Raw genomic sequence first — 13,779 nt, forward strand, 5'->3', positions numbered from 1 at the left:
ACATGATGATTGAACAAAATACGATTTGATTGTTCAACTGAAGACTTTAGCAACTAAATATTTAGTTAAATGTTCTTGAAAAAATCTGAAAGTGGTTCATGTGTACTACGAGTGAAAAGATGTGTAGCTGCTTATTCAACCATTAACAAATTGAATCTTGAACTCCAGAATGACATACCAGTGCAAAACAGGTCAAGGATGTGTTGTGTGTGTTTAATAAATCAATGTCACACAATGACACGAACAGTTGTATTTGTAACATGCATATGGCCATACAAATTGGAGTCTATGTTTAGCGCTCACTTGACTTATCAAAATTAACAAGCAGTCTAAAAAATAGTTTTAAAATCTGTTCATGGCTGATGTAATTATATGGTAAATGTTTAGTGTATACATTCAATCCTGAACAGTTTTTATCATATTTCTTAGTTACATAAATCAAGTACACTCCAACACCGTTATTTCGAACACCGATAATCCGAAGTCACCGTTATTTCGAAGTATTTTTCGGGTCCCGATATCGGTTCTTCTTTGTTTAATGTAAAATTTCATTGTTAATCCGAACTTCGTTAAACCGAAGAAATCGTTAATTCGAAGTGATACTGTCGGTCCCAACACTTTAATTCGCACCTAATTATCAATCGTTAATCCGAAGTCAAAACTGCAAAACACTGAGCGTAATTTCACACCTTTGTCGTCTGAGCGTTGCCCGTCAAAAGCCGATAAATACACTTTTATCGTATGCGCGTGGCGTGTAAATTTGATAATTTGTGCTATTCTTATATTTATATGTTCTGTAATTAGAGGACAATAAAAAAAGAAAAAGAATCGTTTTATTCCTCCGTTTGTTATAAGTAGAAATCTGTTGCTGTCCGACTAGTTTACGTTTTTAAATAAAAACAATTATAAATAGTATCGTGTAACCACGGAGTGTATATTGTAATCTAGAGTCCGTGGTGTAACCGAACCATGCGAATTCCACAACGTTTTAGTTTTAAAGAATCAATCAAAGAAGTCTTTTGTCAAATGTTTATTTCGAATTATCGTTAATCCGTAGTTTTTTAACGGTCCCGACGACTTCGAAATAACGGTGTTGGAGTGTAAGTGCAATATGACTAGAAGTAGCACACTGTTAAAAACAATACAATAATATCAAATATCGGTTTAAATTCATTATCATGTGGATAAAGTTGTTAAATGTAACAAAGAATTAATTTTTACATCACATAATATTTAAGAACTACAATTATTGTATATAGTTTTTGAATGTTAATCCTAAAAGGGCAATACAAACAATATAAAACAGTAATAATAAAGACAAGACACCAATGAACAACATTTAGATCTATGTAGTTATTGGTAACTACAGGAAAATCAAACGATGAATATTGGAAATGAACGGCGAAAAGCTAGAAGAAGTGACAAGCTTCAAGTACTTGGGTGCAAACCTGTAAGAGGATGGCACCAGTACCGCTGAGGTCCGAATTAAAAATTGACATGGCGACCACAGCGATTTCCAGACTGAGCAGGTTGTGGACAAGGAGCTCCATCAGCCAAGTACACGCTCTACAAGTCCCTCCTATTCTCCAGCATACTCTACGGCTGCGAGACATGGACCCTTTACGCGGACACAGAACGCAGGATACAGGATTAATTTCCCTTTAATTAGATAAGTCGCCGTTAGAGGGCGTTGTAGAAAGGTATATGCGGGTGAACTCACGAGAAATTGTCATTCAGGTTGGCGATACTGACCGGTCTTACATATTAATTTTCCTAAAGTTTAGGTAAACGGCTATGAATGACACGTTTTCTTATAAATATATAGAATATTACAATGTTGCGTATTTGTAAAGAACATCGAATGTATATAATTATCTCTTTTTATGATGTATAAACGCATTACGAATTGCATTGTGTCATCCGGTAGTGCGCAGGCTCATCCAATATAAAAGCTGTATTTCTCATGTGTTGTTTTCATTTGAGAGAAGACGTTCGGGTTAGAGGGAAACTATGTTTTGGTTTTCCTTTGTTGATGTTCCCAAAAAATGGACACCATTTTTAAGGAATTGCAATTCAAATACTAAAAGAACCATATAATTGAAGGGATCTTATTGGACAGTACTGATGTGACGATGCTTTTAAAGAGGATGGATATAAAGGCATTAATTTAAGTTTATCTTCATCACCAAAATTGTGTATGTATGTACGAAAATTTGGGTACGAAAACAAATTTGGATACGAAAACTTTGGGAACGAAAAAAATATGCCCAAAAAACATTGGGTAAGAAAAAAAATGGGGTACGAAAAAAATTTGGGTACAAAAAAATGGGTGCGAAAATAAATTGTGTGCGAACAATTTTGGGAGCGAAAAAGATGGGGGTACGGGGAAGTAGTACCCGTGGGGAACTTGACCCATTCAGCGAAACTGGGAGGCGGGTTACATTCTCGATAAAATCTAAAAATAACTACATTTGGGGTTTTCCCAGCGTCACAGCGATTGAAGTGCCACCTGGCAATTTCGTGTCTGGTTCCTGTCCCGAACCTCTCAATAAATTTGAAAGAGGACGGGAACCAAGCTGCCTTTACATTTATCAATGATTATCAGCGTGGTATGCCGATTGAGATAATTTAGCTAACCCAATCGGACTGGCTCGGTCTTTTACATAGGTCGCCATTGTGAAGAATTGTTTCATGGTATGATAACTTAGACGAGCTGCTTTGCTGAAGCAGCATCGTCAAAAATGAAAAGTATAACATTTAATGAGAACACGTAAAATTTTATTATTTAATTGAAGGGACTAATTTTCTGTTCATGTAGTTCAGTACAATCAATGAAGGGGTAAAAGGTTCGCTACAATGACGGGTGTCGGTAATGTTTCTACTCACCTGTGTAATTTCGGTAATGCTCATCTGAAAGTGTTGACAAAGGACAGTAACCACTACGCTCGATTGGTCATTTTCCGCTCAGGTAAGACTCAACAGTACCTCAAAGTACGCTTACGTATACTACAAAGTACCCGGGGTGCGGAGTACATACTAAAAAGTACCCCGGAGTATGGTCGGATTACTTAATGCGTACTTTCCGTACTGGGGTACATTGTTATATACTACCCAGGTTTAATTTTAAGTTTTACCTGAGTCCGCGATGACAAATGAAGCACCACAAACAGCATCAATAGGAGCTTGATCATAATGTGAACAAGAGCATGTTTGAGTACTAGTATTTGATTGAAAGTATTGCAGTCTTAACAAGCAGTCTTCATGGTCATAAACTTAAATCACTAGCCTGTTAGCACTTTTTGTCCTGGGTTTATAATTTTGTCAGAGGTAAACAGCATGTGTGTATGGATTTCGGCTTAATGTTGTCATGCAGGAATGAAGTATGCAGGGGTAATGTAACTCAGTTGGTAGTTCACTGTGCTGGTGTTCCAACTGTCATGAGTTCGAGTCCTGCACTGGCTGAACTTTTCTTCAACGGTTTACTTCAGGTATATGTATCCCTATACTCATCTGCAACATATTCAGTTATGATCTATTGAAATATTACTGTTAAGTCTACATGCTGAAATATTTTTAAAGTTTAAAACATACAAACTGGTCCGTGAGAAGAATGTTCAACAGCCTCTACTACATGTAGTAACCACAACAGGGACCCTTAAAGTGATATTATGGGCATCTTACAGTTTATAGGTTTCTATCGCAACCGTTGTTTATTTTTGATGTTTTCACTTAATATACACTTATATTTGTTAATGCAGCATCAACATACTAAAACAATAACCCAGAAAGAGAAAAATATTGCATTTGAAGATAAACCGTACTTTCGTTTTGACCACTGTCGACAGAAATGATTCGTTGTACGATGTGAAGCTAAATCTAGTTTTAGTGCAGATTCGTTCATACGACACAAAGACACTATTATGTCTTACGGATCATTTCGACTTAGAGGACTGGGTGAGTCATGTAAAATATCGAATATACTATATATATATTTTATAAACAACTGGTAGCAAGATGAATTGCAAATAATTGGTCAGTAACCACATTTTACCTAACTCTTTTGACCTGTTAATTCTTTTCAGCTCAATTAAACAGTGAAAAATGCCAATAATATCACTTTAAGAAAAATTCTATACATATACATATGTATAGTATGTATTTTTCTGAAAGGTCATTGTGCTAAGTACAAGTCACAATATTTATACCATACCAATGCTCTCCCCGTATATGGCTAACAAAATTACAATGAGGTCGCTTTATTTATTCGATAAATACAACAAAACCTACCGCCGCCACTCCCAAAATACACGTTTGCCTTCGAAGCAATGCGCTTAATTAAGTAACTCAATTTGTATTTTGTTTGAATTAGCGAATTGAGCGGAATGATTCCATCGGCGTAAAATAGCAATAAAATAGTTCCAAAACGATTCCTTAAATTTAACAGGTTTACGCCCGTAAATATACGTTAAATACGTTTATTCGGTTTGAACAAGATTCTTGTTTTTATGGCTGAGACATTTGCAGAGGTGTATGTGAGAGCATGGAACGAAACATTTGCGTTGAGAGACGTAAATCGTCTGCTGTTTTAGACAATCGCAATACATAAGTTGCATGTATTTCTGTAGCAATATTATATTATATTTAGTTTTATATTTAGCTTCTATTGACTTTCAGTATTGTTTACATTTAAATATAAATCTGCACATTACACTAGTTAATCTTTTTGTTCTGAAAAATCTGCTCTCGCCATTCGCGTTCTAAATAAATCAGCCATTTTATTTTCAAATACATCGGGGACCTTGAGTACATATAGTAACGAACAACATGCATACATATCAAATGTATGTCAAAGTCATGTCAGTATATTAATGGTCATAGTTAAGACATGTATTATACTTTCCAGTTCAGTGATACGCATAGCATGATGTCACAGTAAAATATAAATTAACCGTGATATGTTAAAAGGGGGTTAAATGCATATGCGTAAAGTGTCGTCCCAAATCAGCCTGTGCAGTCCTTCAATACATGCCAAAATCTGTGAAAAAGCCCCTTTTATTCATCTGCATGAAGTCTCTTCTAACCGAAAATTAGCCAGAAAGTTTTGACCCAGACTTGCCTGTGCAATCCGTACAAACTAATCAGGACCGAGAGTCGGGGCTAAACTAAATTTTCGTATAAAAGAGACTTCCTTTATCCGACAATTTCCATAAAATTCAAGCGTTCCTAGAGGGAGGTTTATATTAATACAGTGTCGTAGCTGAATTATGACGAGACATTCAGACCAATACAGCAATACTTCTTTGAAAACGAAACGTTTAAATAATGTCAGAGGATGCTTAATAATTATGGTATACCGATATATTTAAATTTAACATAATATATATTCTTCGAAGTCCGTATGAAAAGAAAAACTTGTCAATTACCCTTTTTCGATGCTGACTTTTGCCATATTTGTTTAGTATAACACTTGCCCGTTAGTTCTCGTAAATGCAAAAGTAGCCTGCATTCACTACGAAGTCGAATGTCGTGGCCATATTTGCAAAAACCATTGACACTTTCGACCAGGAAAGAATCACTTATTTATTGTGTCGCGATTATATATGACCACACAATATTGAAGTGACTGCATCCAAGGTTGAGCTGTGTGAATCATCAATACCCAGGGATAGCGTCAATTTTAAATAACATATGGACGCCAAAAGTGTTTGTATTAAATTGCTTATTAAGGCCGTTTGTCCCAAATTGGTCTTGTTTGTGTTTTGCAGTCTTGTAAGGCGATCCAAGCAAGATATTATCAAGACCTGTGCGTTGTAAAGCTGCTCGCGATGGAAAATTCTGGTCACACAAAAGACGCACTATAGCCGCTGTGAGACCAGTGCCAAACAGACATTCAACATTGAAAAGAAACGCACAGGCAACGTAGTGATAATGTCATTTTGTTACCAAAAAAAGTTTGAAATAAACATATAGAGTTCGGACAAATGTATTGTTGTTCCATTTTTTTACCCAGACATAAATCACTTAATTTCCCCCATTTATTCTTGTCATCTCTTCTTCCGTCAAATATGGCCGAACTAAGTCTGTTGAAGTTTCCCACAATTCCTCCTGCTTCCTTGTGTTGCGCGCGTCGCTGCTGGGTGTGACGATTTTACAATGCACCCAATAGAGTCCGTTCACTCCGGCGTGTTTGGGGTTGACGGTGAGGCCAATCGAACATTTTGCACCTTGGAATGCCGACTTCGGCACCCCATAACACTGCATACAACACAATAAACACTTCTTTATCCCTGTGATACAACCACGCCAGATTGAGGTGTCGACAATGCCCGGATGGATGCTATTTATAATAACATTTGAACCGGAAATCCTGCGACCCAACGCGGCGGCTTGCATGATATGGTATAGTTTGGATCTACCGTAGTAGTTAAAGCTGGGAAAATCGTCAGGTAGTCCACAATAGTCCATGGTCTTCAAATCGAAAGTACCCGCTTTATGCGCGACGCTAGACATGAGCAGAATTCGACAGTCGGGCCCGGACTGTTGCATGACGCCAAGCAATTTGGCAATCATTACAAAGTGACTAAGATAATTCACCTGCAGCAACATTTCCATGCCGTCTGCTGTTTGGGTTTTTTTTGGTAAGGGATAAACGCCAAACCCGCATTGCAGAACAGCACGTGTAGTTTTCGGCCGCTTTTCTTGAATGTTTCGCAGAAGTTGGTCACCGATTCGAACGACGCTAGGTCATAAACTCTAGCGCTTAAGTTGTGTTCTCGGACAACCGGGAAGTCTCCTTAGATTTTTCCGCTTGAAAATCTTGATTCAATTTAGCGATAACCTCCCTTGTTTTAGACTCGCAGCGGCACGCGAGTATCACGGTCGCCCCCATCATTGCCGACCACTTGGCGATTTCGTAACCGAGACCAGAGTTCGCATCGGTGATAAGGATTATTTTATCTCGTGTCATTGGCACAATTGGAAACGACGGTCCACTGCCCATTTTAGATAAGCCTGAATAACAATATAATAATAAAAGTCTCAATTGTAGGGCACAAACAGCTTTAAAATTGAGTGGTGAATGTTTTAAACGACTTAAAATTTTTAATAGTATCACATACTAAGGTTCGATTGGTCATTGTCGGCTCGGGTACTACTTACATGTACCCCGGGCCATACTAAGATATCATTCAACCAGACTATGATAGATATTTTAGATTAATCCAAGTTCAGAGGCATAGTTGTACTAAGCAACTACATTCAAATAAAGGGTATGTTTTAACTTAAACAATCTGTGAAAACGTCTATCAAAATTGCTGGAGAGATTGTATGTTTTAATTATAATTCACAGAGTAGCAACTTGTATGGACACGTATAGTTGATATCTTCCCAGAGATAGAGAAAACCGGAGTTCGCGAATCTTTAAAAGAAAAAATCGAATTTCATGATGATATGTACTTTTACAACTAACGTTCTCCGTTTTGTCACCGTCGCACAAAGTTTCGACAAGGTCGACTGAAACACTACTGCGTGTTAATGTTAGTAAAAAGGTGTAGCTACAGAAACTAGTAATAAATAATTCCCGTTTTCTCGTATATCACTTGTTTGCATAATTTTATGTACAAATGATCTACGTGAATTTGCCGTAAGATAAAATTAAGTTATAGGTTCTATTCTAACATTCAAATTCCTTTCCCCTCTATAGCTAATTTTCTTGTCGTTCGACGATGCTTGCAATATCAAATTACTAAGTCACATGCTTTACAATGTGCTATTGTGTATTATGTGTTAAAACTATTTTAGAATACAACGAGTTCACGTAATTCGATACTATTTCGCACACTTGACAAAGCCGAAACTTAACTTCAAACATACATTTACTCGTATCACTGTATGTTCGGTCCCTTGTTCTTGAATGGACGCTGATATAGTAGTCTACATATCTTTATTGTCTATACCGATTCATAACAGACTATGAAATCAAATTAACTTCCAACTTGTTAGTTGGAATCCTTTAAATTAAGTGTCCTTAATGTTAAGATTGTGACGTAATTTCGATATGCTGGGTGTATAGCTCATAAAGCGTGTTTTTAATGAAAAAATAGTAGTTTAATTTACTCATTTGTAGCATTGGCGGTTTGATAAAACTCTAACACAAGAAAAGAGAATCGAATCAAAATTCATTTGTTGAATACAATTGCACACATAATTAAATATTAAATATAGGCTAATATATTTGACGCAATAGGAAAAATGCACTTACCGTATAGTTGAAACCGAAGTTTATAGAATGTCCATACAGAACAAAAGTAAACAAGCAAATTATTGCATAAATTATTATATGCCATACACTAAATCAGATTGAACTACAAGTTTAGTATTTTACCAACATGAATATAGGATAGCTATTTCATATCGTCTGTTACCCGTACACATGTAAAAATGGTAGCAAATATTGGGAACCAGTATCACAATATTAATGAAGGTTACAATACACTATGTATTCTGATTGTAGTAATTAATATATATATATATATTCATTCTTCCATGCATTAACACAATTTTTATTGCTTATTTCAGTTTATATCGGCTTCCCAAATACTTATTCGAGTAATATGATAATAGATTCTACCTAATTTACGGGCAAAAGCTTAATTATTTAAAAATTACAGTGTGGTTATAAAAACATTAAAAATTATACTCACAACTCATCTTGCAGGCTGCACATGTTGTGTTTGAAAACTGGTTATGAGCCCTTGTCTATGGTGAGGCTTAAATTGGAAACACACAACTTAGAACATTAAGGATAATAAAAAAGATAATAAAAAAGTTTGGTTCAATAAAAAATAAATAGTAATCCAGATTTCAAGTATAATAAAAGAACAATAGTCAATCACTTGTTATAAAATGTATGGAAAACATTTTTTAATAAGATTTGTACCTACCTTTGCTTGGTGCTGTTTTAGTCATTGGGTACTTCTTAACTGTGTGAGAGCATCCTGTTTCAATGTTGGTCTTGGCGAGTATTTGTGTTTTATTGCTTTTGCAAGTTACTGACACGTCACCTACCAGCATTAATTTTGCATGGGCATAATTTTGATATTTGATTAATACTTTTAATGTATTTTGGTTATCGTTCAAAAAAAAGATAATGCATAGGAAAAGTATATATGTGTGTACAGTTAGAGTTTGTTGTTGGAGTATTATTTGATTGTTATGTTTTAATTGGATCCGGTTAGTGACTGACATGTCCCCCACCAAAAATTTAAACTTAAATGTTAATGTGACATTTGATATTCCACCTATTTAGACAGACAGACAGACAGACAGTATTGTTATGCAAATTTATAATATTTTGTGTATCATACAAAACACACAACAATAGTAACACTGACCCAAAGATATCAAATAATGAAAAAGCAACAACACAAGAATATGCTGATAAAATTAAAAAGTATGTAAGTTTATACTGTTTGTGATAATACCAAGGGTATTGTATGATCCAGAAAAAGAACGGGATTTAGGATATGTCAAACGTGGATCGTTTTACTGCATGTCATTCGGGTAAATAAATGTTGTTTATGTGTAATAAACGAAATTGTATTTTTAAGGAAAAATGTAGATCAATGCAATTATCAAAGATATAATGATCCGGGATAGTAATTATGAAAAAAAAATGTTTTCACTTCGCCAGCATGTTAGCTTTATTTGCAAGAAATCATTAATGCCAACAAAAAATATAATGGAAACCAAACAGCATTCGTGGTGTATGAAAGAATGATGAACAGTTATAATTTGAAATAACATTTTTTTACCTTACTCGTTAATTTCATCAAATTAACCTGAAATTATATTAACAGCAATTGTAAGTGTATCTATCGGGTAAGAAATTAGAGACATGACATAACTTTATTGAATTATATAATTTATATTGTGGTTTAGTATAAACATGAACACTAGCAAGTATTAAATCAACTTCTCAGTAAATTGGTTAGTAGCTGACATGCTACCCACCAAACTTACTTGAAAGTATTTAATACATTCATTCTACTGTACCTTGTATTTCTTGGAAGTGGGTGTTGAAAGAAGTCGACAGTAGATTTTAGAAAACACCATCATTAATCAATTGAGCAAATTTTCTTCCTGTTTGTTGGGCAAGTTTTGACAATCGCTTAATTTCATTTGACCTTGCCTTAGTTCGAGTTGTATCAACAATGTGACATAACCTATCTTCATTAACCAATATGTTTGGATGCCAAACAAAGTCTGGAATTTCATTTTGATCCCCAGCAGTTTTTGCCATTGAAACTGCTACAAAGAGTGCTCCAGGATTCTTTGAATCAAACAACTTTGTACCTGGATCAATAACTAGGTAGCGATTTGGTTCACAATGTCCGATTGTAATGCCTTGACATCGGTGAATTGTTGTACCCCATGCAAGCCTTAAAGGTAATTGTTTGCGTTTGCAACCATGACAACAACATTCTACTTTTCTTTCTGCAGGTACAAGAGGGGCAATGCATGGGTTGTCTTTCATAAAAAGTGGTCCTGTGTACCTTGGGAAATGCACCATAACAACATCTGGTTGACAAAGAGGTGGTTTGGTACCATTACAGTATATAATGTCAACAATGGTCCCAATGGAGCCATTGAACAAACCATAGAACACATTAAGATTGCAGGTGAGCATGACTTTTGCACCTCTGCATAGAAAGAGCACTCTTATTAAACCATGGTCTTGACACTCAAGGCATGAGGGACATGATCAATACTGGGTATCTTAGCAACATGAAATTCAGAATTGATTGTCTCAAGCTGATGCATATTATGTTTGTATTCAGAAGCATGAGTAGGGAAAACAAAAGGGTATTTTGTTCAATGTTTTTCATCACATTGTTAGTATAACGACGTTTGATGCCATTCCATTGAAACTGTTAAGCCATGTGGCATTTTCTTGAGTAATTTGGTAGTCTCTACGTGACATTAAAATGTCTTTAAAGTGTTTCTGTTCCTCATTTTGACGAGCAATGGTATCTAAATGAAATTCTTCTAAAACTGTTACCATACCAAAGCACAATGAATGGCTGCTGGTATTTTGCCATTGAAATGATAAACAGGAGAATCAAGAACAGGTGGTAATTGTAAATCATCTCCAAAAAAATCAACAACGGGAAGCCCACCCCATTCAGCTGTCACATTATTTATTCCATGTTTGGCATGAAACTCAATCCATTCCAATGTTGTATACCCAATTAGAGACCTCTCATCAACAATATAAAGAAGTGAAAGTCCAGCTGCTGGAGCAGTATGGAAATCTTATTACAAACAATTAGTTGGTCCTTTATTTATGGCAAGTGACCGATTGCCGAAACAGTACAAAACAGCAAAATACAGCACAATACAAAACAACAAGTAATGCTTTAAATGAGGAACGACTTGCCAGAACCAGCAGTTCTACTGACCACTAGTCGGAGAGGTGTAAAGGGTAACTTGTTTTTACAGTTTTGAAGTGTTGTCATAATAATACTAAATGCAAATTTCCGTTTTGAGTTCATATTAGATAAATCTACATTTTCATAGTCAATGTGGTTGTTAGGCCAGTCTTCATTTTTTAAAGACTCCAAAAAGGGTATGCCTAAACCATCTGGATAGTTGTATGAACATTGTCCCCAATCATAGTTTGGACTACCATTATCAAAAGTATATTCATCATCATTTGACACAAATTCGTTATTTGGTCTTAATGTCTCCACACATTCTGGCTGTTCTATTATGATTTCTTTAGGCTCACATTGTTGTTCAGGAACAAACCGATTTTTCCCTCTTTCAATAGCAGCTTTGATAAAGTTTGGACATGCTTCGGACCGCAGTCCAAGTGTTTGTTCCTCTTATATCATCTAACTTCCTCCAGTCTGGCCAATGCAAAAGCATTATGGTCTTGAGTATTCATCACTGAGTGGCCATACTGCTTTTGTACTGTTACCAGCTATCACAGGAACTTTGCCTTTGTTGCATATAACTTCATACCAAGAGCTTTTTTCTTTCTCAGGCGGTGTACTTTTTATGCAAGTGTTGCCAAGTACCCTGGACCCAGACATGCTGATTGACTGAAAGTGGTGACTGCTGTGAAACAAAGGTTAACCTGTTAGTTCATATGCAGCTTCCATACTTGAAATGTCTCTTTTTATTGTTTTCTTTAACAACTTGGTGCAGAGGGATTTGCCATCAGTGCTAGACGTTTCAACAGTGGCATTTACGATTGCATTAAAAAGATCAACAACGTCTCCAGTTGGCTGATTTCCTTTGCATGCATAACCAGACACATACTTCTCAGTTGCAATTATATCACATATTGATGGATTATCTGGTGATCTTTTTGAAAGGATTAAGGATATATCACCATATTCCCGCCATGCTTGAGTATGGTACTGGGAATGCTGAACCAGAAATTGATGGTCTCTCTTTATTTCAAGTCTAAAAGAGCCGTGTTTATCCTTAACAATTGCGGGACTATCACGAATATCTTTACCTTGCATGTTTTCTGACCAAAACTTCATTCTACAGACTTTGTTTTTCATCATTTTTTTTTAACTAGGCAGTACGATGAACAACGGTGCAAGTTAATTTTGTTTGTAAGAAGTAAATGGTCTTCTAGTATAGAACATTCACTCTGACTTCTGACCATGAACAATTTAAAAAAGGGGATTTTTTGCTTCAGGTGGTGCGGGTGCATTTCCCTCGGGAGGAGGACACAGATCCTTGTTTGGATTACCAGAGGCATCAGAATCGGCAGGATGCATTTCAGTCATGGCATTTGCTGTGCCCACTCAGAGAGCTTACTAGCACAGACATATTCATCCAGACCGTTTTTTAAAGCCTCATGAAGAAGATTGTGTAGTTCTCTGTCAGATCACCAACATAATCCATTAAAATAATTCATGCCTCTGGATTTTGCAACTCATACCTGTACCAGAAAGTATCAACCTTAAATGCAGTTTTCATTACAGTTTCAAAGTATTCTTGTGTCCGAATGTTAAAGTAATGTGAGGCAATGTGACGGTTATTTTGCAAAGTAGAATATTAAACGTTTTTGTCGTGAAGATCAACATTTTCACCAGTTGTTTGTAAATTGTATTGAGTTAGAAGTCTCCTTAGTGGTGCAAAGTAAAATTCAGCACAGCTAGCATGCTGAAAAATGATGGGAGTCCTTTGCCAGCATAAATTTGGTACTGAATAAGTGCTCTTAATTCTTGTGCTCTTCTGAACCAGTATTGTAAAGTACCATTTTGAATTCTTTTCTTAAGGTCAGTGATTGACATATGCTCATAACCGATCTGTTGTTTCATGATTCATATGCTCTTTTCTAGAGCTCTTTTACGTAAAATAATAATATGAACTATGAACTTGAAGTACTTATGTTGTGCAAAACGACCATCTGTGTACCATATCAAATGTTCTGCCCATTGAAAAGCAAGTTCTTGCCCGATTTATGTGAAAGTCACCAACACAATTGGGAAACAAACATGGAAATGCAAGAGTGAAAAATATTGAGTTGTAAACTCTGAAACTGGACTATTATCTCTTGTTTGCCATGGAATAGTTAATTATTTTTTTCTGGAACATTTTTCTTCACTTTTAGAATCTGCAATTTCTTGTAAGATACATTCAATTTTATCTCTGATATTTACTGATTCGTCTGGGAGTTGAACAGCCGAAACAGTAACGCCATTAATTTCATCATACTTGTTATTTTGCTGGCCCTTGGTCTTTATCAGTTATGGT

General features: G+C 35.8%; 1 protein-coding gene across 1 annotated transcript in view; it reads right to left on the minus strand.

The window, feature by feature from the left end:
* LOC127847249 (WW domain-containing oxidoreductase-like) overlaps positions 1-13,779 on the minus strand; it is a 31,589-nt gene that overhangs the window by 3,371 nt on the left and 14,439 nt on the right. The gene's annotated exons all lie outside the window — the stretch shown is intronic.

Source organism: Dreissena polymorpha, chromosome 10 (assembly GCF_020536995.1).
Source record: "Dreissena polymorpha isolate Duluth1 chromosome 10, UMN_Dpol_1.0, whole genome shotgun sequence".
Taxonomy (NCBI): Eukaryota; Metazoa; Mollusca; class Bivalvia; order Myida; family Dreissenidae; genus Dreissena; species Dreissena polymorpha.